The 23359-nt window shown below is 36.8% G+C and overlaps 1 pseudogene; it reads right to left on the reverse strand.

The window, feature by feature from the left end:
• The window catches only part of LOC127545308 (lysosomal alpha-glucosidase-like), a 77615-nt pseudogene extending 56001 nt beyond the window's left edge, over window positions 1–21614 (reverse strand).
• Between the last annotated feature and the right edge of the window lie 1745 nt (window positions 21615–23359).

Consider the following 23359-nt stretch of genomic DNA (forward strand, 5'->3'; position numbering starts at 1 on the left):
CTGCTCAGGTTTGTTCAGTCCTGTATCAGCTCTCTCAAATTGCTCCGCGTTAGGAACCCCCATTACAATCCCCTTAGAGATACCCCATCTGTGAATACCTGGAATCACGGGGTATGATTCTGCCATAAAAAGAAGTAGGGAATGAAGTGCTGAACTCTGTATGACCCTCTTGTGCATATCTAGAAGAGGAACCCTTGAAACTGCTGGGGGCTCCTTGTAACTAATGAAGGTTATGAAAATGCTATGACCTGCAATATTTGGTATCTTTGCACTCTCTGCTCATTAAACCTTGGGAACATCTTGACATTACAACATGTTTCACTTAGCCAATCTTTTGGTCACATATGAACTCAAACCCCATTTAAGAACTGTACCCTTTGCTGCCCTTCCTGCTTCCGTAGTTCCTGCTTCTGCTATAGAATCCCCTTCCCTTGATAGTTCTAGTCTTTATAAACCTCATTCTCCCTTTGTTTGGGGCTGTTTGATTTGGGTACTTCGCCTCAGCTGCCAGATAAAATAAACTCTCCACTTATATCATTGGTCTCTTTCTTGCATCTGTATTTCAGCATAAAAGTATGGCACTGAATAATTAGACCTATTTAGGTAGAATTGTCATTTTTATTATATTAGCTCCACCAGTGCATGAATGTCTTAATTAGTTCTGCATGTGCACCAGCAACACTGGTGTTAGAAAGCTTTAGTCCATCCAAAGTGAGGAAATACAAGCTGTTACTCATTTCAAATTGTACTTTGTATAGCCTTAATTTAGCATCAGTCAATTTCTTTTCTGAAAGGAGGGAGCTGAGATGCTGGTAAGGGGTCTGTAGCTTGACATTACTATGAGTGTTGCCAGCAGTCATGTTATTTATTCTCATTATCACTGGATTACTGTAGTTTCACCACAGTTAACATGTTAACACTTTGGCAACATGTACACTCCCAGCATTCTTGACAGAGAATGCCCTCTGAGTCACTGCAGTACAGGCAGATCAACCTTGGGCAGTTGATGAGAAGTGTATGTGTCTATCCTGTCAGCTCATATGTCCTGTCTATTCTGTAATGGATGTTTCTCGCTTATCCCTTAAAATTTACTATTATTATGATCCACTTAATATAAATTTATATTATTAGGAAAAAAGCTTCTCACTTTATTGAATTTCAAGTCTTGTCTTCAATTGCCTTGTCAGGGCCAGATCAAATGATTTTATGTTACTTAAACAGCCTGCAAGCCAGACATTCCTTACCCTTGGTAGTAAGTGTAAAGAGGGTAGATGTTTGTTGGATTGATAATCTTGGTACCTGATTGAGACCAAAGTTGTAAATTTGGGTAATTAGAAGAATGGTGATCCCCTTGACACAAATAAGGAAGTTCAACCAAGTGACAGATTTTGGAGAAAAGAGAAATCCTGATTTTTCAAATTAGGATTTCTTGAACATCTACATAGAGATGGCAGATAGGTATATTTAGTGTTAGGGAACTGGAGCTCAGAAGAAAATTGAGGAGAATGTGGATTTAGGAATCATCTACCTAGGGCTGACAATTAAAACTATATAAAAACTGATTAGGTTATCATAAACTTAGTTAAGAAGAAAATCTTGGTGGCATGGTACTGATATGAGAGAACACAATGTACAAGGTCCCAGAATGCCAGTTTTGGAAGATGGTACCACTATTTGAGTAGAGCAAAGGGATTCTTATAGAATTAAAAAAAGAAGGCAGCTAGCCTCTTATCTAAACTACTATAGAATTAGCTCATTTGAATTTCAGAGGTACTCCCTTGAATAAGTCATATAGAAGGATTAGATAACAATTTATGGCCTACTTTTTTGCTATGGCCAATAGGACCTATTGCCTACTAGTTGTGATAAAAGGCACAAAGAACTAAGAGTAAATAACAACATTCCATAGGGCATTTATTTCAGGAAGCCCCTGCAGATAACACTTTCAAAATAGATAACAAGTTAGCCATACCTATGAAAGTTTGTGTAGAGGACTTGTTCTTAAGCTAATTTTTTTTGTTTTGTTTTACTGAAATTCTCTGAAACATGCAGAATGTGTATAGAGTTGGCTGCTGGTCATATCATTTTTGATATAAAAAGAACCACTATCCCTTTAGTCCACATTGTTCCTAACTACAACTGTTATTTTTTTTTTTACACCCAACAAATATTGAATCAGTTAATAAACTACTTCAAAATAGAGCAGAAAAGTAACTGACATGGGAATCTGAATTGGGAGATCAGTTTGGTTAGACTAAATCTTTGTGCCAAAAACAGTCAAAATAAAGGGAAATTATACAATAAAGAAATTCTTTTTTTCCTTTTTCTTGAATATTTTTAATGAATTTCAAGTCTTTCTTGCCTTTTCTACTCATTCCTGCATTGGGAAGATTTTAAATTAACTTCAGTGAAGTTATGCAAAACATTTCCATAAAGGTCATGTTGTAAAAGATAATGTAGATCTTACCTACCTCCCCTCCCCCCCAAAAAAAATAAAGAAAAAACAATCTCAAGAAAAATAAAGTTTTAAAAAATATGCTTCAGTCTATATTTAGATATAATCAGTTGTTTTTCTGGCTAAGGACAATGTTTATAAAAAGTTCTTTTTCTGGCTGAGGACAATATTTTTCATTATAAATCTTTCAAGGTAGTCTTGGATCATTGTATTGTTGAGAATAGCAGTCATTCACAGTTGATCATGACACAACATTACTATTACTTGTACACAGTACATTTCATTTTCAGTTTAAGAAGGACTTTCCAGATTTTTCTGAGTATCTTGCAATATTTCACATAGCATAACAACATTCCATCATAAGTACATACAGCAATTTATTCAGCCATTCCCCAGTTGATGGGCATCCTCTGAATTTCCAATTCTTTACCATGAGAAAAGAGCTGCTATACATATTTTTATACTTTTGGATCCTTTCTTTCTTTTAAAAAAAATCTCTTGGGATTCATTACCTAGGCATGTTAGGTCAAATGATTTTTATAGCCCTTTACAGCATGATTTTATAGCCTTTGGGGCATAGTTCATATCTTATGGTAATTTCTCAATTGGGAAAAGGCTTTTGTAAATTTGACTAATTAGCATATGTTTTGGCCATCATTACAAAAAGGATTCAAAATTCTTTTCAGTTAGTATTGCTAAATGTTGCCCTTCCCCTTCCCCCAGTATGCTCTCTCTGCTATCACCTTTCCCACTTTTCATATCCCCTTTTCCTTTTCCTTTTCCTTTTCTATAGGGTAAGATAGATTTTTATACCCATATTGGATATGTTGGGCCAATCTTGATGAATATGGCAGATAATTTATGCCATTCATCTTTTCCTTTATCTCAGGGCATTTCTTTCTCATCCCTTGCCTTTTTATAGATATCCCTTCAAATTCAACTGTGAAGGAAGTTTATATGAAAATATAAAAGGTACATAAAGCTGAAATGAGACATGAGAGGAAATGTATCATGAAACATGGGCATGTCATTGAAAAATGAGGTTTGGGAAAAGAGGGTATGTTTAGGCATTGGAAATTCAGTATCATAGAGATTAGGAGAATAATAGGTATAAGAAACTTGTTAACCATTAAAAGTGATAGCCAATATTAGAAATACACTACAAAGATAAAAAGGACTCAGGAATGTGTGAAGTAAGTTGGTTTATTTATATTTCTTGCAAGAAGCAGATGATTGCCTGGGGGGAGGAGAGATCCATACTTATGGGCACAGGAATGAGCTTGTTATTTCCTATCTTGAAGTGTAAGGTCCTTCCCTTATCACCCCATTTGCTGCAGATGACTGTTAACAAATTTTCCAGTCCTCTTACTATGTTCCAGCTTGATATTTTCCCTTCCTTCATCATACAACACATGTTCACAAAAGGCAGAAAACTTCTCCTTTGCTGAGAAATTAATGTTAACTTATTAAACATGTTCACTCAGTGTTAGGAACACATTTGACACTGAAATTCAGTAAGGAAAGGTAGTAAGGAAAATTTATTAAAGAAGAATCCAAAGGAAATGCGCTTTATGTTTCTGGCCAGTTGCAGGCTCCTCTTTCCTTTAGGAAAAGGAAGCACTGGATACAGAAGCAAGACAAACTTTATGCTATTAGTTTGTCACAGTCCCCTTCTTTCAAAGAATGGCTAGGTCAGTTTCTTTCTGGATTACAGTCTTTCTAAAATACCCATTATATGTTTTCCCTAAATATGTATAAGCATGTGCCCCTTCCCTTGTCATGTATCCCATGTTCAGTTAATGAGACTCTAATTTTATATGGGTTGTGTTAGATATCATGCATGAGGCTCACTGAGCATGCTCAATTAAAAATTTGCTTGCTTGGGGCATAAATCCAGATAAAACTTGCACTCAAATCAGCACCTGAGGTTACTTCTGTTGATTTAAGATATCCTTTAATTCTCTTCTGTCAGGCTATATTGACCCTAAAACTTATATCACATTCTTTACTATGTCATCAGAGAAGAGAAGTTTTGAGACTCTAAAACTTTTTAACTGTGGAAACAAAACCTTAGAATTTTATTTCTCACAATTTTCCCATTTTTTAAATAGTGATTTTGTTTCCACACCTTTTCCTTATATTTCATCCTCTCAAACTACTTTGAAATTGATTCAGATTCCTCACCTATATTTGGGTCTTCCTTAGAAGTAACTATTCCCATTTTAACATTTCCCTTTAAACTGAAAGCTTGTGACCTAGAAGAAATAAAACAAAGGAATTCGACAAACATGGACCAAATAGAAGGATAAAAACAATAATAGAATTCTTTTTTTCACTAAAATTTTGTTTATTTTTACCTTTCCACAGAACATTCCTATGTCTTCCTTGATTACCTCGTGTTTGTGAGGAGCCAGTTAGGCTTTTCAAACCCAATCCAAAATACAGTACCATCTCTTGACCTCTGCTTGGTTACTGAAAATCATTCATTATTAAACAATTGGAACTAGTTTAAATCATTTCTTTGAAGAGAGCCATGTCCATCAGAGTTGATCATCATATAATCTTGTTGCCATGGATAAGGATCTCCTGGTTCTGCTCATTTCACTCAGTGGCAGTTCATGTAAATCTCTCCAGGCCTCTCTGAAATTATCCTGCTGGTCATTTCTTACAAAATAATAGTATTCCATATCATTCACATACCACAATTTATTCAGCCATTCTCCAATTGACAGGCATCTATTCAATTTCCAGTTTCTAGCCACTGCAAAAGGGACTGCCACAAACTTTTTTGCACATGTGCGTCCCTTTCCCTTCTTTAAGATCTCTGGGATATAAGCTCAGTAGTAATCCCTCCTGGATCAAAGGGTATGCACAGTTTGATAACTTTTTGAGCATAGTTCCTAATTGCTCTCCAGAATGGCTGGTTGCATTCACAATTCCTCCATGTATCAATATCCCAATTTTCCCACATCCCCTTTAACATTCCGCATTATCTTTTCCTGTCATCTTAGCCAATCTGAGAGGTTTGTAGTGGTATCTCAGAGTTGTCTTAATTTGCATTTCTCTGATCAATAATGATTTGAAGCACCTTTTCATTTCACTAGAAATAGTTTCAGTTTTACCATCTAAAATTGTCTGTTCATATCTTTTGACCATTTATCAGTTGGAGAATGGCTTGATTTCTTATAAATTTGAGTCAGTTCTCTATATATTTTGGAAATGAGGCCTTTACCAGAATCTTTGAATGTAAACATGTTTTTCTAGTTTATTGCTTCCCTTCTAATCTTGTCTTCATTAGTTTTGTTGGTAAAAAAAAATAAAAATAAAAAAAAATTGTTAACTTAATATAATCAAAATTTTCTATTCTGTGATCAACATTGATCTCTAGTTCTTCTTTGGTTACAAATTTCTTCCTCCTTCACAGGTCTGAGAAGTAAACTATCTATATTCTTCTAATTTATTTATAATCTCATTCTTTCTGTCTAGATCATGAAACCATTTTGAATTTATCTTGGTATATGGTGTTAAGTGTGGGTTTCCAATTTCCAGTTTCCAGTTTTCAATTTCTCCAGCAGTTTTTGTCTAATAGTGAATTCTTATCCCAAAAGCTGGGGTCTTTGGTTTGTAAAACACTAGATTTCTGTAGTTATTGACTGTTTTGCCCTGTGAACCTAACCTATTCCACCGATCTATTTCTTAGCCTATACCAAGTGGTTTTGATGACTGCTACTTTATAATATAGTTTTAGACCTGGTACAGCTAGGTCACCTTCATTTGATTTTTTTTTTCATTAGTTCCCTTGAAATTTTTGACCTTTTGCTCTTCCAAATGAATTTTATTGTTATTTTTTCTAGGTCAGTAAAATGGTTTCTGGGAGTTTGATTGGTATAGCACTAGATAAATAGATTAGTCTATTGTCATCTTTATTATTCTCTCAACCTATCCAAAAGCACTTAATATTTTTCTGATTGTTTAGATCTGACTTTATTTGTGGGGAAAGTGTTTTTTTTTTAATTGGGGGTTTTAAATTTGCTTTTTTACTAGCTTTTTTAGTTGCAAGTCCACTTCATTGATCTTCTCTGGCTCTATTTTATGCAAGTAGGCATCTAGAGATATAAAATTTCCCTTTATTGGGAACTTTGGCTGCATCCCACAAATTTTGGTATGTTGTCTCATTATTGTCATTCTCTTGGATGAAATTATGAATTGTGTCTATGGTTTGCCATTTCACCCATTCATTCTTTAGGATGAGATTATTTCATTTCCAATTATTTTTTGGTCTATTTTCCTCTGGCTTTTTATTGAATGTGGTTTTTATTGCATTGTGATCTGAAAATAATGCATTTACTATTTCTGCCTTTCTGCACTTAATTTTGAGGCCTTTATGTCCTAATATGTGGTCAATTTTTGTATAGGTTTCTGTCTCCATTCAGTTTTCTTCAAAGTTCTGTTATACCTAACTTTTCTAGTATTCTATTTACCTCTTTAACTTCTTTCTTATTTATTTTGCGGTTTGATTTATCTAGTTCTGAGAGTGCAATGTTGAAGTCTCTCACTATTATAGTTTTGCTCTCTATTTCTTCTTGCTGTTCTCTTACTTTCTCTTTTAGGAATTTAGGTGCTATACCACTTGGTGCATATATGTTTAGTATTGATATTGCTTCATTATCTATGCTACCCTTTAGCAAGATATAGTCTCCTTTCTTATCTTTTTCAATTAGATCAGTTTTTGCTTTTGCTTCATCAGGATGGCTACCCCTACTTATTTTTACTTCACCTGAAGCATAATAGATTCTACTCCAGCCTTTTACCTTTACTCTGTATGTATTACGCTACTCTAAATGTGAAGGCTGGGTGGGTGTGGCCATGTCTGGCTTGTTATGCTGAAGTTCAGGGACTCACTGTTTGTCTTCTATAGTTGCACCAGCTAATTTGCTGATGCACTGGCTTCTAAAGCAGGACAGAGAAGCCAAACTACTGTAGTTTGGTCAAGAGCCTCTCACTAGATTCCTTTTGCAGGGTCTCTCTGCCTTGAATCAATTCCTCTTCTCCTCTGCCCAATTGATTGAAGTCCTTCCAAGATATCTTCTGCTGGAAATTTGTTATTCTCCAAATATTTGTAGGTTCTGTCACTCCAAAATGTGTTTAGAACCTTGATCTAGTATTGATTCTGAGGGAAGCCAGGAAAAGCTAAGACGATGACCTTTCTATTCTCTGCTATCTTGGCTGTACCCCCAAAGTGGAGGAATTTTAAATCATCCCATGTTGACATTCATGTTCTACCAGAAGAGGATGCAGTTCAACATTTTTAAAATTTTAATTACACCCAATTGTATTATCAAATCTCTGCATAACAAATTGCTCCCTACCTCTGTAAATCTATCTAGCCTTTGATTTCCCCCATATACAGCAGTGATTCCTTTAATTAGTAAGAGAAATCTTTTCCTTTCTATTCTCAATTAATCCCAACCTTTAAATTTTCTAGGGGTTTCTGGTGGGGTCTAGAAGAAGGAGGATGCCCAGATGCTCCTAGTCCTCAGTTTTTTTTTTCAAAAGTTAAGAGGAACACCACCTTTTTCTCTTTTGTTAATTTTGTATGCTGCCTGAAGTATATTCTCTCCATAGTAGTAATAGATGGTCTGACTACTCTATCCTCAGAACATCTCTTCCTACCCCCCTCTTTCCAGTAAGTGGGAAATTTTCAATATCCTTTTTGCACTGTGTGCTTTCCTCAGTCTACTATGGGATCCTCCAGATGTTGTCACCTATCCCCCATTCAGCTCATCCTTTTTCTATTCAGAAAAATTTCCCTTAAAATCTCCTATCTTTCCATCTTTAAAGCTTTGATTTTTCCCTGATCCCTCTTTCCCTCACTTCTTATTGCCTTCCCCCTTCTTCCCATGATGGTATTTCTGTCCTTATGTTAATTCCCTTCTTGAATCTAATGATCTTACAACCTCCTTATCCGTTTGTACCATGATTCTGGTTTTCTATCTCTGTTTCTCATCTTTTATTCTGACATAAACTTTTCAAGCCTTCCCCAGTAATTCTTCTAGAGGCTTTGTGCTCCATAGTTCTAATTTTTGGAATTTCTTGTTTATATCTGGTCAGGAATTGATCACACAATGTGCCTTAAATCTTTCTTCTGCTATGGGAACCCATGGGTCCAGCAGAGTACCCTCCTTCTAAAGTGTTCCCTCATTTTTAATAAAAATTCTGATTTAGATTCCTCCTTTTTCTGGTGAATTTCAAACACTTTGTTCATATATTGGTATTTTAGAACAGCTTCTTTTATTCTAGCTACTATTAATTCCCTAGGGCAGTGTTTCCCAAAGTGTGGCATGTGTACCCCCAGGGATACGGGAAGAATTTGCTGGGGGTGTGCTTAGTTGTGCCTAATTCTACATTCTCATGAGTCAAGACAATCATATGAGGCGTGAGATGGTCCATTCTGACACAGTATGAATATACCGTACTTCGTTACAGAGTCAACTACTTCCTTAATAGTGGCTTCTCCAGGCACCTATGTATTTTTAGCTTTTGTGCGATTTTTCTTATAGGAAAGGTTTGTTATGTGCCTTAGTAAGTCCCACTGATTTTTATTATTTTACTATAGAAGGATGAAATTGTGCTGAGATAACAGATCGTCATAATTTGGTTCCCTGATTGTTCATTTTAATCTGAAGTGCGGCTGCACATCCAATAAGTCTGTTCCTTTTTTTCGACTTAATGTCTACAAATGCTGAAAAAGCAACTTCACATAAATATGAAATTGGAAAAGGCAAGATGTATTTCAGAACTTTTTCCTGTTAAAACAGGATACACATGTTGCATTTGTAACCAGAATGATGTTAAAGTACACTCCTTATGTTTATTTTTCAAGAATCCATCTGAAGCCAATTCTAACAATTGCTCTTCTTCCACATGCGACAAACCTTCTGGCATGGATTTATATTTTATTATGAATAATTTTATTTTTTGTTTATTATTATTATGTATATGTACCAAAAAAGAAAATATATATATATTTTGATTGTTATTAAAATACATTCTTTTTTTTTTTTTTGATGAGGGGTACTCAGTGTTACGAAAATTATAGAGGAGTACACATATGTCAAAAGTTTGGGAAACACTACCCTAAAGTATTGCATATTAACCCAATGAGTCTGATTGTTGTAATCCCAGCCTGGATTTGCATTCTGCTAGATATTTAACTTCTGCTGGAATCACTCCCATGGTGGGAGGTGTCTCCTTTCCCACTCTGTCATGAAAGCCCTTCTGATCATACTTTTCTCTTCTTTAATAAAGAGAGTGTTGAAGATTGACATTAATCCACTTCAAATGTAAATATTCAAACCCCTAAAAACTGGTCTAGCTGTTGAGACAACCCCAATGGATCTTCTGTCAATAACTTCATTTCTTTCTTAAAGGCCCTCACTATGATAGTGTTCAAAGGAGTATTTACAAACCCAATCCCTCCCTTTGGAACTTACCTTAATTAAAACATGGATTCTACCTCTTCCTGGTAGAATCTTCTTGATGCCACCTATTTTTTGTTGCAATTAAACAACAGGTTCTGAATATCTTGCCTATACTGCACTAATTCTTTTCTTAGCCTGGAGTAAAGTCTTCCACCTGACTTCCTTTCAAAATTGGCAGATTAGAAGCAGCTTCAATGGTAAGAGAAAGAGCAGGTAGGTAGAGAAGTGGAGGTAAAGGCTAATTATGAGGAGGGGGCTAAGGGTAGTGGGTAAAGAAAAGGATCCCACTTACAGGATACCTTATGACTTTCCTTATACTTTTTTCCTTTCCTTTACCTGACTTAGGAAAATTCCAGCTGCTGTCAGAGTCCCCATACTCTAATAGCTGGCAAAATATTTCTCCTCCTCAGTAATAGTCTTTATCATTCACATACAGATTTAATAATTGACAAACCCAATTTTCATCAGATGTGAATTTTGACCAAAACATTGAGAATGCCAAAATAGATTCCTTAGTTCTTAGTTCTTAGCAGGAGTATTTGATCATTTTCTTCTTTTCTTTTCCCCTAGTCCTGGGAGTGAACATTTCCCAAGGGGACTTTGAGGAAAAAAAGGTTCCCAGGGATTCCTCCACATCCTAAGCCTTGAATATCACCACCCTCATCACCCAGTCTGGTGTTAGTCTGTGAGTAATCTTCACAGACTTCTGGACTCATAGGTTATTTGATTCTGTTGTCAGTTATGACCAAACTGAACAGGCCCCCAAAATAATGGGACTTCCTAACCAACAAAGGATTTTTCTTAACCTTTGTTTGACATATTGACTTGCATGGTCTGCCAGCAGGCTTTCCAATCCTAGGTTTCCTTAGTTCTCTGGATTCTATAAAAGTAGTTTGAAATTGCAAGCTTGGACAGAGCAGGAGCAACCTACAGAAACTGGTACAGAAATCAACAGGAGAGCTTTTCCTGTGGTAACTTACTTTGTTTGCTTCATCCAATATCTGCTAATTGAGTCCTATGTAGAGTTCCAAAATTGTTAGAAACGTGCTTGATACTCAAATTTATATATCAAGGCAAATTCTGAAAATAAAATCCAAAGAAAGTGGGCTTAAGTTTCTGTCCAGAAGCAGGCTCTGCTGTCTTTTTATTATTATTATTACAGCTTTTTATTTACAAGATATATGCATGGTAATTTTTCAGCATTGACAATAGCAAAACCTTCTGTTCCAACTTTTCCCCTCCTTCCCCCCACCCCTTCCCCCAGATGGCAGGTTGACCAATATATGTTAAATATGTTAAAGTATAATTAAATACAATATATGTATACATGTCCATACAGTTATCTTGCTGTACAAAAAGAATCGGACTTTGAAATAGTGTACAATTAACCTGTGAAGGAAATCAAAAGTGCAGGTGGACAAAAATAGAGGGATTGGGAATTCTATGTAGTGGTTCATAGTCATCTCCCAGAGTTCTTTCTCTGGGTATAGCTGGTTCAGTTCATTACTGCTCTATTGGAACTGATTTGGTTCATCTCATTGTTGAAGAGGGCCATATCCATCTCTAATGTCTTTAAGAAAGAGAAGACTGGATACAGAAACAAGGGAAACTTTATTCTGTTAGTTTGTCACAGTCCCCCTTCTTTCAAGGAATGGATTGGTCAGTTCCCTTCTGAATTAGTCTTCCTATATTTTCCCTAAATATGTATAAGCAAGTGCTATCTCTCTTGATATGTGTCTCATGTTCAGTTAATGAGGCTCTTAATTTTATGTGGGTTGTGTTAGGTACATTCATGAGGCACATTAAGCATAATCAATTAAAATTTTTGCTTGCTTGAGGCATAAACCTAAGTCACTTGCATTCAATCAACACCTAAGGTTATTTATGTTGACTTGAGATTCTTTAATTTTCTTCAGCCAGGATATACTGACCTTAAAACTTATTCACATTCTTTTCTATCATGGCAATGGAGAAGGGAGGCTGTGAGATTCTAAAATTTCAATTTTTCAACTTCTTCAATTGTGAAAACAAACCCTTACAATTTTGCTACTCAAACTCAGTGGTCTATGAGGATGGGTTTTGTAGGAAGCCATGAATAAATATTTTAAATTTCTTTCTACCCTTTTCCTAGGAGGGAAAGAAAGAGATTGAAACTAGAAGATAGCCATTCTGCTATAGTTCAGCCTTTTATACTGATTTGGTGTTGATCTGCCAGTCATCTTGAGTTCATCTGCCAGATAATATTGCCAACTTGGCAATTGCTCAGTAGTTGATAGAAAAGAAGGGGGCTCCTCTCTTGCTAGAGGATACAGTTCTGACTTTTGTCTTCTGTCTTCAGTTTTCTAGAAATTAGCAGTTACAGGTGGGGAATTATGGTTACTTGATGAGATGATCTCTAGAACCCTAACATAGATAGCATTATCTGTGAAATTAATTTCAGCTTTGCCAGCATTTGCTAGCTGATCCCATTGTGATTTCCACTTTGTAAGTGGGTCAGGAAGTGAAATAGACGGTATGTCTCCTGGAACAAGTGGTCTTAATGGGAATTGTGCTATTTGCTTCTGTAGATTGCTAAATCCTTGGCATGAGCCTCAAGTCTTTCCTTGTCCTATAAATTCCATTTCCATTTGAACAGGCTTCATTGGCTGACCTCAGCTTCCTTATAAGTGTTTTTACTAACTTAGGGCACTACAGACAGTTCTGCACTTTTACATAGTGAACTATTCTGTAGACAAAGCTAGTCATTATTTTTACATAATGCAAACCTGCGGACTTCTGGCCAAGATGGCGGAGAGGAAATACACTTCTGTGTAACCTCCGTGTTTTTCTCTCACTATTCATTTCATTTCATGCCTCTGAATTAATGCTCGACTGAAAAAAAACCATACAATTACTTACCAAGAGAAACCATCCTTGAGACTCGTCAAGAAAGGTCTGTTTTTGCGCGAGGGCGGGGACGGTATTTGGAAGCAGTCTGCGGGCAGCAGCTGCAACCAGAGCACAGATAGCAGCTCAGAACCGGGTAGAGTGGAGAGGGGGTGGGGTGCGATCGCAGCCGTCTCTGCGGGGAGAGTTTTGCTACAGGAGCAAGTCAGCAGCCCAGCAGAGAAGCTAAAAACACCGGGGGTGAAGAATACAACCCCAAACAGCTGGAGTCTCTCGGGACCTGGCCACCCCTCCCCCACAGTGTCTTAGCCCGCTCGGATCTCAGCGCGCAGGCGCCATAGCACAGTAGGACCCGTGCCTCACGAATACCCTGCCCCTCCCCCAAAGAAAGCAGCCTCCATTCAAGGGGTTTTTTTCCTTCTGTTTCTTTGATAGTTTGTCTTTGATAAATAGACAGAATGAGCAAGAAACTGAAAAAGAATTTAACCCTGGACAGCTTTTATACAGATAAAGAGCAGACTCCAAACCCTGAGGAGAATAAAAACAAACAGTCCCCAGGTGAATCCCCAAAGGAGGAGACCATATGTCCCTCAGCACAGATGAATCTCATGGAGGAAATTAAAAAGGCTCTCACAAGGGAGCTAGAAGAAAAATGGGAAAAGGAGAGGGAGGCTCTGCAAAAGGGGAAGGAGGCTTGGCAAAAGGAGAAGGAGGCTTTGCAAAAGGAGAGGGAGACTTGGCAAAAGCAGAGTGAGGCTCTGCAAAAGGAGAGGGAGGCTTGGCAAAAGGAGAGGGAGGCTCTGCAAAAGGAGAGGGAGGCTTGGCAAAAGAGCCTGGAGAAGTCAGTTAAAGAGAGAGTGGATAAAGAAACCAAATCCTTGAAAAATAGGATTGGTGAACTGGAAAACAAAATTGGCGAAATGGAAAAAAATTCCACAGAACAAAAGAACTCAATTGGACAATTAGAAAAAGATCTTAAAAAAGTGAGTGAAGAAAATTCCTCACTGAAAATCAGGGTCGAACAATTGGAATTGAATGACTCAAGGAGACAAGAAGAATCAGTCAAGCAAATCCAAAAAAATCAAACAATGGAAAAGGATGTGAAATACCTTCTGGGGAAGACAACAGACCTGGAAAACAGATCCAGGAGAGACAACCTGAGAATCATTGGACTTCCAGAAAAGTATGATGAAAAAAAGAGCCTGGACACTATCTTCCAGGAAATTATCAAAGAGAACTGCCCAGAAGTCATAGAAACAGAAGGTAAAATAGACATTGAAAGAATTCATCGATCCCCTACTGAAAGGGATCCTAAAATCAAAACACCAAGGAATATAGTGGCCAAATGCCAGAACCCACAGGCAAAGGAAAAAATACTGCAAGCAGCTAGAAAAACCCAATTCAAGTATCAAGGAGCCACAATAAGGATCACCCAGGATCTGGCAGCATCCACATTAAAGGATCGAAGGGCCTGGAATATGATATTCCGAAAGGCTAAGGAACTTGGTATGCAACCAAAAATAACTTACCCAGCGAGATTGAGCATCTTTTTCCAGGGAAGAAGATGGACATTCAACGAAATAAGCGAATTTCATCTATTTCTGATGAAAAAGCCAGAACTTAACAAAAAATTTGATCTACAAGCACAGAACTCAAGAGAAATCTAAAAAGGTAAAGATTAATCTTGGGAACTATATTTCGACTGTAAAGATGTATAAAGAATACATGTATACCTTGTTCTAGAAACTAGATGTGGAAAGGACATTGTACTAGAAAAAAGGGAAAGGGGGGTACTACATCTCATGAAGAGGCAAAGAAAACCTAGTATATCTGAGAGAAAGAATGGAGAGGGATGAAAATAGTGAGTATTTTACTGCTTTCAGAATTGGCATTAAGAGAAGAATTTTAGACATATTCAATCTATGGTGAAACTTCTCCCACCTCATTGAAAAGTGAGAAGGGAAAAGTGAAAAAGGAAGGAATAAGCTAAGTGGAAGGGAATATGGTAACTGGGAGGGAAAGGGGCAAGTTGGGGGGGGAACTCTAAGCGGGGGAGGGATACTGAAAAAGGGAGGGCTGTAAGAAGCAAGGGGAGCTCACAAGCTTAATACTGGGAAGGGGGGTAAGGGAGTAAGAAGGGAGAAAAGCATAAACCGGGGTTAACAAGATGGCAAGTAATACAGAATTGGTCATTTTAACCATAAATGTGAACGGGGTAAACTCCTCTATAAAGAGGAAGCGGTTAGCAGAATGGATTAAAAGCCAGAATCCTACAATATGTTGTATACAGGAAACACACCTGAAGCGGGGTGATACATGCAGGTTAAAGGTAAAAGGTTGGAGCAAAACCTACTATGCTTCAGGTGAAGCCAAAAAAGCAGGGGTAGCCATCCTGATCTCAGATCAAGCTAAAGCAAAAATTGATCTAATCAAAAGAGATAAGGAAGGGCACTATATCTTGCTAAAGGGTAGAATGAATAATGAAGAAGTATCTATATTAAATATATATGCACCAAGTAGTGTAGCATCTAAATTCTTAAAAGAGAAATTAAGAGAGCTGCAAGAAGAAATAGACAGTAAAACTATAATAGTGGGAGATCTCAACCTTGCACTCTCAGAATTAGATAAATCAAACCACAAAATAAATAAGAAAGAAGTCAAAGAGATAAATAGAATACTAGAAAAATTAGATATGATAGATCTCTGGAGAAAATGTAATGGGGACAGAAAGGAGTACACCTTCTTTTCAGCAGTTCATGGAACCTATACAAAAATTGATCATATATTAGGACATAAAAACCTCAAACTCAAATGCAGTAAGTCAGAAATAGTGAATGCATCCTTTTCAGACCATGATGCATTGAAAATTACATTCAATAAAAAGCCACAGGAAAGTAGACCAAAAAATAATTGGAAACTAAATAATCTCATACTAAAGAATGATTGGGTGAAACAGCAAATTATAGACATAATTAATAACTTCATCCAAGAAAATGATAATAATGAGACATCATACCAAAATGTATGGGATGCAGCCAAAGCGGTAATAAGGGGAAATCTCATATCTCTAGAGGCCTATTTGTATAAAATAGAGAAAGAGAAGGTCAATGAATTGGGCTTGCAACTAAAAATGCTAGAAAAGGAACAAATTAAAAACCCCCAATCAAACGCTAAACTTGAAATTCAAAAAATAAAAGGAGAGATCAATAAAATTGAAAGTAAAAAAACTATTGAATTGATTAATAAAACTAAGAGTTGGTTCTATGAAAAAACCAACAAAATAGACAAACCCTTAGTAAATCTGATTAAAAAAAGGAAAGAGGAAAATCAAATTGTTAGTCTTAAAAATGAAAAGGGAGAACTCACCACTAACGAAGAGGAAATTAGAGCAATAATTAGGAGTTACTTTGCCCAACTTTATGCCAATAAATTCGACAACTTAATATATAGCTCCAAAAATATAGCTTGCCTAAACTAACAGAGGAAGAAGTAAATATCCTAAACACTGCTATCTCAGAAAAAGAAATAGAACAAACTATCAATCAACTCCCTAAGAAAAAAACCCCAGGACCAGATGGATTTACATCTGAATTCTATCAAACATTTAAAGATCAATTAACTCCAATGCTAAATAAACTATTTGAAGAAGTAGGGATTGAAGGAGTCCTACCAAACTCCTTTTATGACACAGATATGGTACTGATACCTAAACCAGGTAGGCTGAAAACAGAGAAAGAAAATTATAGACCAATCTCCCTAAAGAATATTGATGCTAAAATCTTAAATAAAATATTAGCAAAAAGATTACAGAAAATCATCCCCAGGATAATACACTATGACCAAGTAGGATTTATACCAGGAATGCAGGGCTGGTTCAATATTAGGAAAACTATTAACATAATTGACTATATCAACAACCAACCAAACAAAAACCATACGATCATCTCAATAGATGCAGAAAAAGCATTTGATAAAATCCAACAGCCATTCCTAATAAAAACACTTGAGAGCATAGGAATAAAAGGACTTTTCCTTAAAATAGTTAGGAGCATATATTTTAAACCTTCAGTAAGCATCATATGCAATGGGGAAAAACTGGAACCTTTCCCGGTAAGATCTGGAGTGAAGCAAGGTTGCCCACTATCACCATTATTATTCAATATTGTATTAGAAACACTGGCCTCTGCAATAAGAGTCGAGAAAGAGATTAAAGGAATTAGAGTAGGCAATGAGGAAACCAAACTATCACTCTTTGCAGATGATATGATGGTATACCTAGAAAACCCCAGAGATTCTACTAAAAAGCTATTAGAAATAATTCATAATTTTAGCAAAGTAGCAGGATACAAAATAAATCCCCATAAATCCTCAGCATTCTTATACACCACCAACAAAATCCAAGAGCAAGAGATACAAAGAGAAATTCCATTCAAAATAACTGTTGATAGCATAAAATATTTGGGAATCTACCTACCAAAGGAAAGTCAGGAATTATATGAGCAAAATTACAAAAAAGTTTTCACACAAATAAAGTCAGACTTAAATAATTGGAAAAATATTAAGTGCTCTTGGATAGGCCGAGCAAATATAATAAAGATGACAATACTCCCTAAACTAATCTATTTATTTAGTGCTATACCAATCAGACTTCCAAGAAAATATTTTAATGATTTAGAAAAAATAACAACAAAATTCATATGGAACAATAAAAAGTCGAGAATCTCAAGGGAATTAATGAAAAAAAAAATCAAATGAAGGTGGTCTAGCTGTACCTGATCTAAAATTATATTATAAAGCAGCAGTCATCAAAACCATCTGGTATTGGCTTAGAAATAGATTAGTTGATCAGTGGAAAAGGTTAGGTTCACAAGACAGAATAGTCAACTATAACAATCTAGTGTTTGACAAACCCAAAGATTCTAAATTTTGGGATAAGATTTCATTATTTGATAAAAACTGCTGGGATAACTGGAAATTAGTATGGCAGAAATTAGGCAAGGACCCACACTTAACACCACATACCAAGATAAGATCAAAATGGGTCCATGACCTAGGCATAAAGAACGAGATTATAAATAAATTAGAGGAACATAGGATAGTTTATCTCTCAGACTTGTGGAGGAGAAAGAAATTTGTGACCAAAGATGAACTAGAGACTATTACCAATCACAAAATAGAAAATTTTGATTATATCAAATTAAAAAGCCTTTGTACAAACAGAACAAATGCAAACAAGATTAGTAGGGAAGTAACAAACTGGGAAAACATCTTTACAATTAAAGGTTCTGATAAAGGCCTCATTTCCAAAATATATAGAGAACTGACTCAAATTTATAAAAAATCAAGCCATTCTCCAATTGATAAATGGTCAAAGGATATGAACAGACAATTTTCAGATGAAGAAATTGAAACTTTTACCACTCACATGAAAGAGTGTTCCAAATCACTATTGATCAGAGAAATGCAAATTAAGACAACTCTGAGATATCACTACACACCTGTCAGATTGGCTAAGATGACAGGAAAAAATAATGATGAATGTTGGAGGGGATGCGGGAAAACGGGGACACTGATGCATTGTTGGTGGAGTTGTGAACAAATCCAGCCATTCTGGAGAGCAATCTGGAATTATGCCCAAAAAGTTATCAAACTGTGCATACCCTTTGATCCAGCAGTGTTTCTATTGGGCTTATACCCCAAAGAGACACTAAAAAAGGGAAGGGGACCTGTATGTGCCAAAATGTTTGTAGCAGCCCTGTTTGTAGTGGCTAGAAACTGGAAAATGAATGGATGCCCATCAATTGGAGAATGGCTGGGTAAATTGTGGTATATGAATGTTATGGAATATTATTGCTCTGTAAGGAATGACCAGCAGGATGAATACAGAGAGGCTTGGAGAGACCTACATGGACTGATGCTAAGTGAGATGAGCAGAACCAGGAGATCATTATACACTTCGACAACGATATTGTATGAGGATGTATTCTGATGGAAGTGTATTTCTCTGACAAAGAGACTTAACTGAGTTTCATTGGAGAAATGATGGACAGAAACAGCTACACCCAAAGAAGGAATACTGGGAAATGAATGTGAACTATTTGCATTTTTGATTTTCTTCCCGAGTTATTTTTACCTTCTGAATCCAATTCTCCCTGTGCAACAAGAGAACTGTTCGGTTCTGCAAATATGTATTGTATCTAGGATATACTGCAACATATTTAACATATATAGGACTGCTTGCCATCCTGGGGGGGGGGGAGGAGGAAGGGGGGGGAAAAACGAAACATAAGTGATTGCAAGGGATAATGTCGTGTAAAAATTATCCTGGCATGGATTCTGTCAATACAAAGTTATTATTAAATAAATTTAAATTAAAAAAAAATAAAGATCATCTAGGACTTCCCTTCCAACTTTAAAAAAAAAAAATAATGCAAACCTGCTAGCACTAAAGTGAGCAAGGAAAGAAAACAGGAAGGGTCTCATACATGGTTCAAAGACAGATGGGTGCTGGAGAGAAGTGAAAATAGGAAAAGAAATACACAGGGCTGGGGCCAGTCACATAGAGGTCTGGCTGGAAAAAAGGGAGAATATACAAGGGCAGGCAAGGACACAAATAAAAAAGGAGGAGCAAAAGCAGGGGAGAGGGTCAAGAATGGAAGATGGACATGATTATGGTTAACCAAGAAGAGCAAAGGTCTCTAAGCACTTGAGGTGTCAGATCACTCCTAAATCCAGCAGAGCCACCACACTGCTTTCTATTTCTATTCAGTTCTGCTTTCACTTGGAGATTTCTTTTGAGGGAGAACTAGGGAAAGCCAGAGTGCCTAGGCAAGGACAAGAGGAGAGAAATAGCACATTATTTAATAGTAAAGTTAACAAATATTTTTTGGGGGGAGGAAGAGATGAAGATTTCTTTCTGAATTCTTTACACAAAGTTAAGTTGTGTAATAACAAATTTACATAAACGAAGAACTTAGTTTTTATGAGTAATTCAACCTTAGAGTGGCAGGGATTATGCCTGTCAAGTGCTCTGTAATCATCATAGCTCAATAGGCTAGTATCCATCTCCACAGGAATGATTATCTGGTAGCAGCATCTAAGAGCTTCTTGATCCAGAACTCCATTGGCATTTTTTTTTTTTTGCTACAATGGTGAATCTATAGACTTCAGAAAGTATGGGTAGATATGCTTGAGGCTTCTACTTAGAAATCATCATCTGGCAGTAATAAAAACGATGTTTTATTGAATGTCATTTTGATGAAACAGCAGGTTTGCAGAGTGCTTTGGAATGTGAAAAACTCATAAAGATATTCTCATAGTCAAAAAGAGTTTTGTTTTTTTTCCACAAAGGCACATAGGCCAACCAAAGTAGGTCTAGAATCTAAGTGTGCACAAGAGGTATTATATATGAATCAGAAATTGGGAATAAAAGAAGTGACCATGGGGCTTAGAGAGTCAGGGAGGATTCTAGTGTGAATAAACTCACATGCATTATAATTACATTAACAAGGGTATAATGGGAATCCAGGAACAAGGTTGTATGCTAAAATGATGTTTCTGTCTCAAAGATTAATGTGAGACAGTTATGATTTAGTCGAAAATCTTTTAATTACAGAAGGATTGGTGGTTCAGACTTGCTGATAAGGACATGAGCAATAACTGTGTAGTCTGCTGTTAGTGGATGATAAGGTCAATTTTTAGAATGCAGTATGTTTATGAGAACAGTATGTATTCACGTCATTTCCATCTTTTTTGTCAGGGAGAATTTTTGAGCTTGGGGAAAGGAGTGATGATCATTCTTCCATAGCTTCTTTGAGCAAGAATGAAGTCTGTAGCTGTCTATAAATGTGTTGTAAATGAAAAACTGTAACCTCCCACCCAGAGATTACTGATTGCCAGTCTTGCCTAGTCTCAGTTCTTCAGAAATCTTACCCAATTGTAGGTTCTCATAGATTTCTGGCCACTGCCTTTCTGAGCAGTGGTTCTCATGTTTAACAGAGCATCTAGACACAGTGGCTCATGAGCTTAGATCTATATTTAATGCAATCACATCCTGTACTCCTCACTGCACTATTACTGATATCCTGCTGACTCCCACTGAACTCCCGTTGAACTGTTGAATTCCACCTATTTTCCTGGTCCACACTGTTTATATAGGGTGTATAAGGTCACCAGCCAATAAGGGAAGGAGACATCTCCTGTTGATGATGAATTTATTTCATTTAGCGGGACTGATCATCAAATCAAACTAACTTTAACATCACCTAATTAATGAGATTACAAGGTGTTTAAAAATAGAACAAAGGCAAACAAAAGTGAAATAGTAAGAACTAGGCCCAACAGGGGCCAAAATCAAGAAAGGATAACATGGTGTTCAACCCACTCAAGACAGTCTGTTCAAGGAGTTAGGATGTCATAAGTCTCCGTTTTTTTTTTCCCGGTTTCAATTGTATACACCTTTTGGTATCTAGTAAAGAAAGGCACAAGAAAAGTCATGTCCTGTAACACTACCTCACTAACGTTGGCAGGTGGGTATGTTGGTTTTTCACCCACTAATTTAGAGGCCTTGCCTACAAGTAGAAAACAGGGCAAAGTGTCTCCCTGGCCCACCATATGAATAGCAGGTAGCCGTGGAAGAAGTCATCTCTAGGTGTTGCACATCAACCAGGACAGTCCGATTCAGCTACTATACTGGTGCTATATTCGCCATTTTTGGTGTCATGGTCAAGAAGGATATGGCCGTCATCAGCTTCTGAAGGACTGCTGATGTTTAGCCAAACCTTCTGGGCCATCATCAAGGGTGGCAATGTTGTCATCATCTGTTTCTTCTCTTTTTAGTTTCTCAGGTCACAGATGTTTCTGATTGGGAGCCACTCCTCTGCTGTTGGATCTGCATCTGGAATGACAACCCCAAACCTTGACCCAACCCGGTTCCTTCCAGATGCAGTCTAAGTCCTTCTACATCACTGTGGAAAGAGGGCTCTTGTCCTTGTTGGCCAGTCTGTTAGTTAGCTGTGCTAACATCTGCCAGAAGTGCATTGCGGGGGTAAGGTCCAAAGAATGTAAAAATTGCAGGAAATTGTATGTATACATTGCTGCATCTAAGCAAGTCTGTGTGAGTTGGGTAATGAGTCGTGCAAAACGCAACATTCCCTTTTCTTGTTTAGATGGGAGTATTTCCAAGGTATGAATAGCCTGTCCAATAATGGCTTGGCCAGTAGGGTTATATGGGATGCCAGTGGAATGGGCAATGCCAAATTCAATGCAGAAGGACCAAAAGGCAGAAGATCTATAAGCCAGTCCATTTTCTGTCTTAAGTTCATGTGGTACTCCACAATGGAAAAACAATGATAAAGATGACTAATCACATGCTTAACTGCTTCCCCGATTGGAGCAAAGCCATGAGGAGTTGAGAATGTTATCCATAGTTACATGGACGCTTTGCTTCTTAACATGAGAGTGATGCCCATTTGCTATAAAGCATTAGATCTCAAATCACAAGGATTTTTTCCTGGAGGGAGTATAGAAGCATGGAAAGGAAGGTAAGCTGTCCAGACTTTTACTATGCTCCTAGCTTACTCTCTTGTTATCCCAAATTGCAAATGTAAAGCTCCAGCAACCTGATGATAAAAAGTAGGACCTGAAAGTCAACTATGAAAAGTGGACATGCAAAATACTTACCTGAAAGCTTTCTCACTTGCTCTTGAAGTTCTTTAAAGAGCTGATATATATTAGAAGCTACAAATTTTATTTGGGCTGTGGCAGTTCTTTGTATCACACCTACTGGATGTAAAACTAAGAGCTAGAATAATTGCATACAATTCATTCTGCTGAATGGACTGAAAGGAAATTCTGACTACTCTCTTCATAATTACTACTATAGAGAGTACATAGCACAAATGTTATTTTTGGATGCATCTATAAATATAGTTGGTCCTTTAAGAGGAACCTTAGAAACCTTTTCTTCAGAAATCCATTGTCAATTATATAATAGCTGGGTTATCTTTAATGGAGACCTGTGTGTAAAGTGTGGAGCTGTGGCCAATAAATTTTTCCACTCTGGGATGGTTTCACAAGACACATCAATTTGTGCATTGGTACAAAAGCTGTATATCTTGTCAGGTCTTTTCCCAGATAATGGTACTGCTTGCTTAATGGTCTTTAATGAAATTCTAGCCACAAAGTACTGGGTAAGGAGTAAGGCTTTGTTCTGGTTGTGCTTATTACCTCCTTTTTTATTATTGCCTCCTTTGTAATAAAAACTGCTTTTCCAAGGCTTTTTGAGTGACTCTTAAAACCACATTGGATAAAGCCAGTTCAGTTTCTTTTAGAGCCTCTTGAGTTTCTTTTGTAAGCTGGTGTCGTGTGTCTAAAACACTCTCTCCCCTTAAAATGTCATATAATGGTGGTAATAACATAATTTTTGGAAATGCTTTTCTTACAGGAGTAAGAGCAGTAGCCATATACATACATTTGACACATAGTAGGGCTATTTTTCATTCCCTGTGGCAAAACTGTCCATTCAAATTTTTTATAA

Source organism: Antechinus flavipes, chromosome 1 (assembly GCF_016432865.1).
Source record: "Antechinus flavipes isolate AdamAnt ecotype Samford, QLD, Australia chromosome 1, AdamAnt_v2, whole genome shotgun sequence".
NCBI classification, from domain to species: domain Eukaryota; kingdom Metazoa; phylum Chordata; class Mammalia; order Dasyuromorphia; family Dasyuridae; genus Antechinus; species Antechinus flavipes.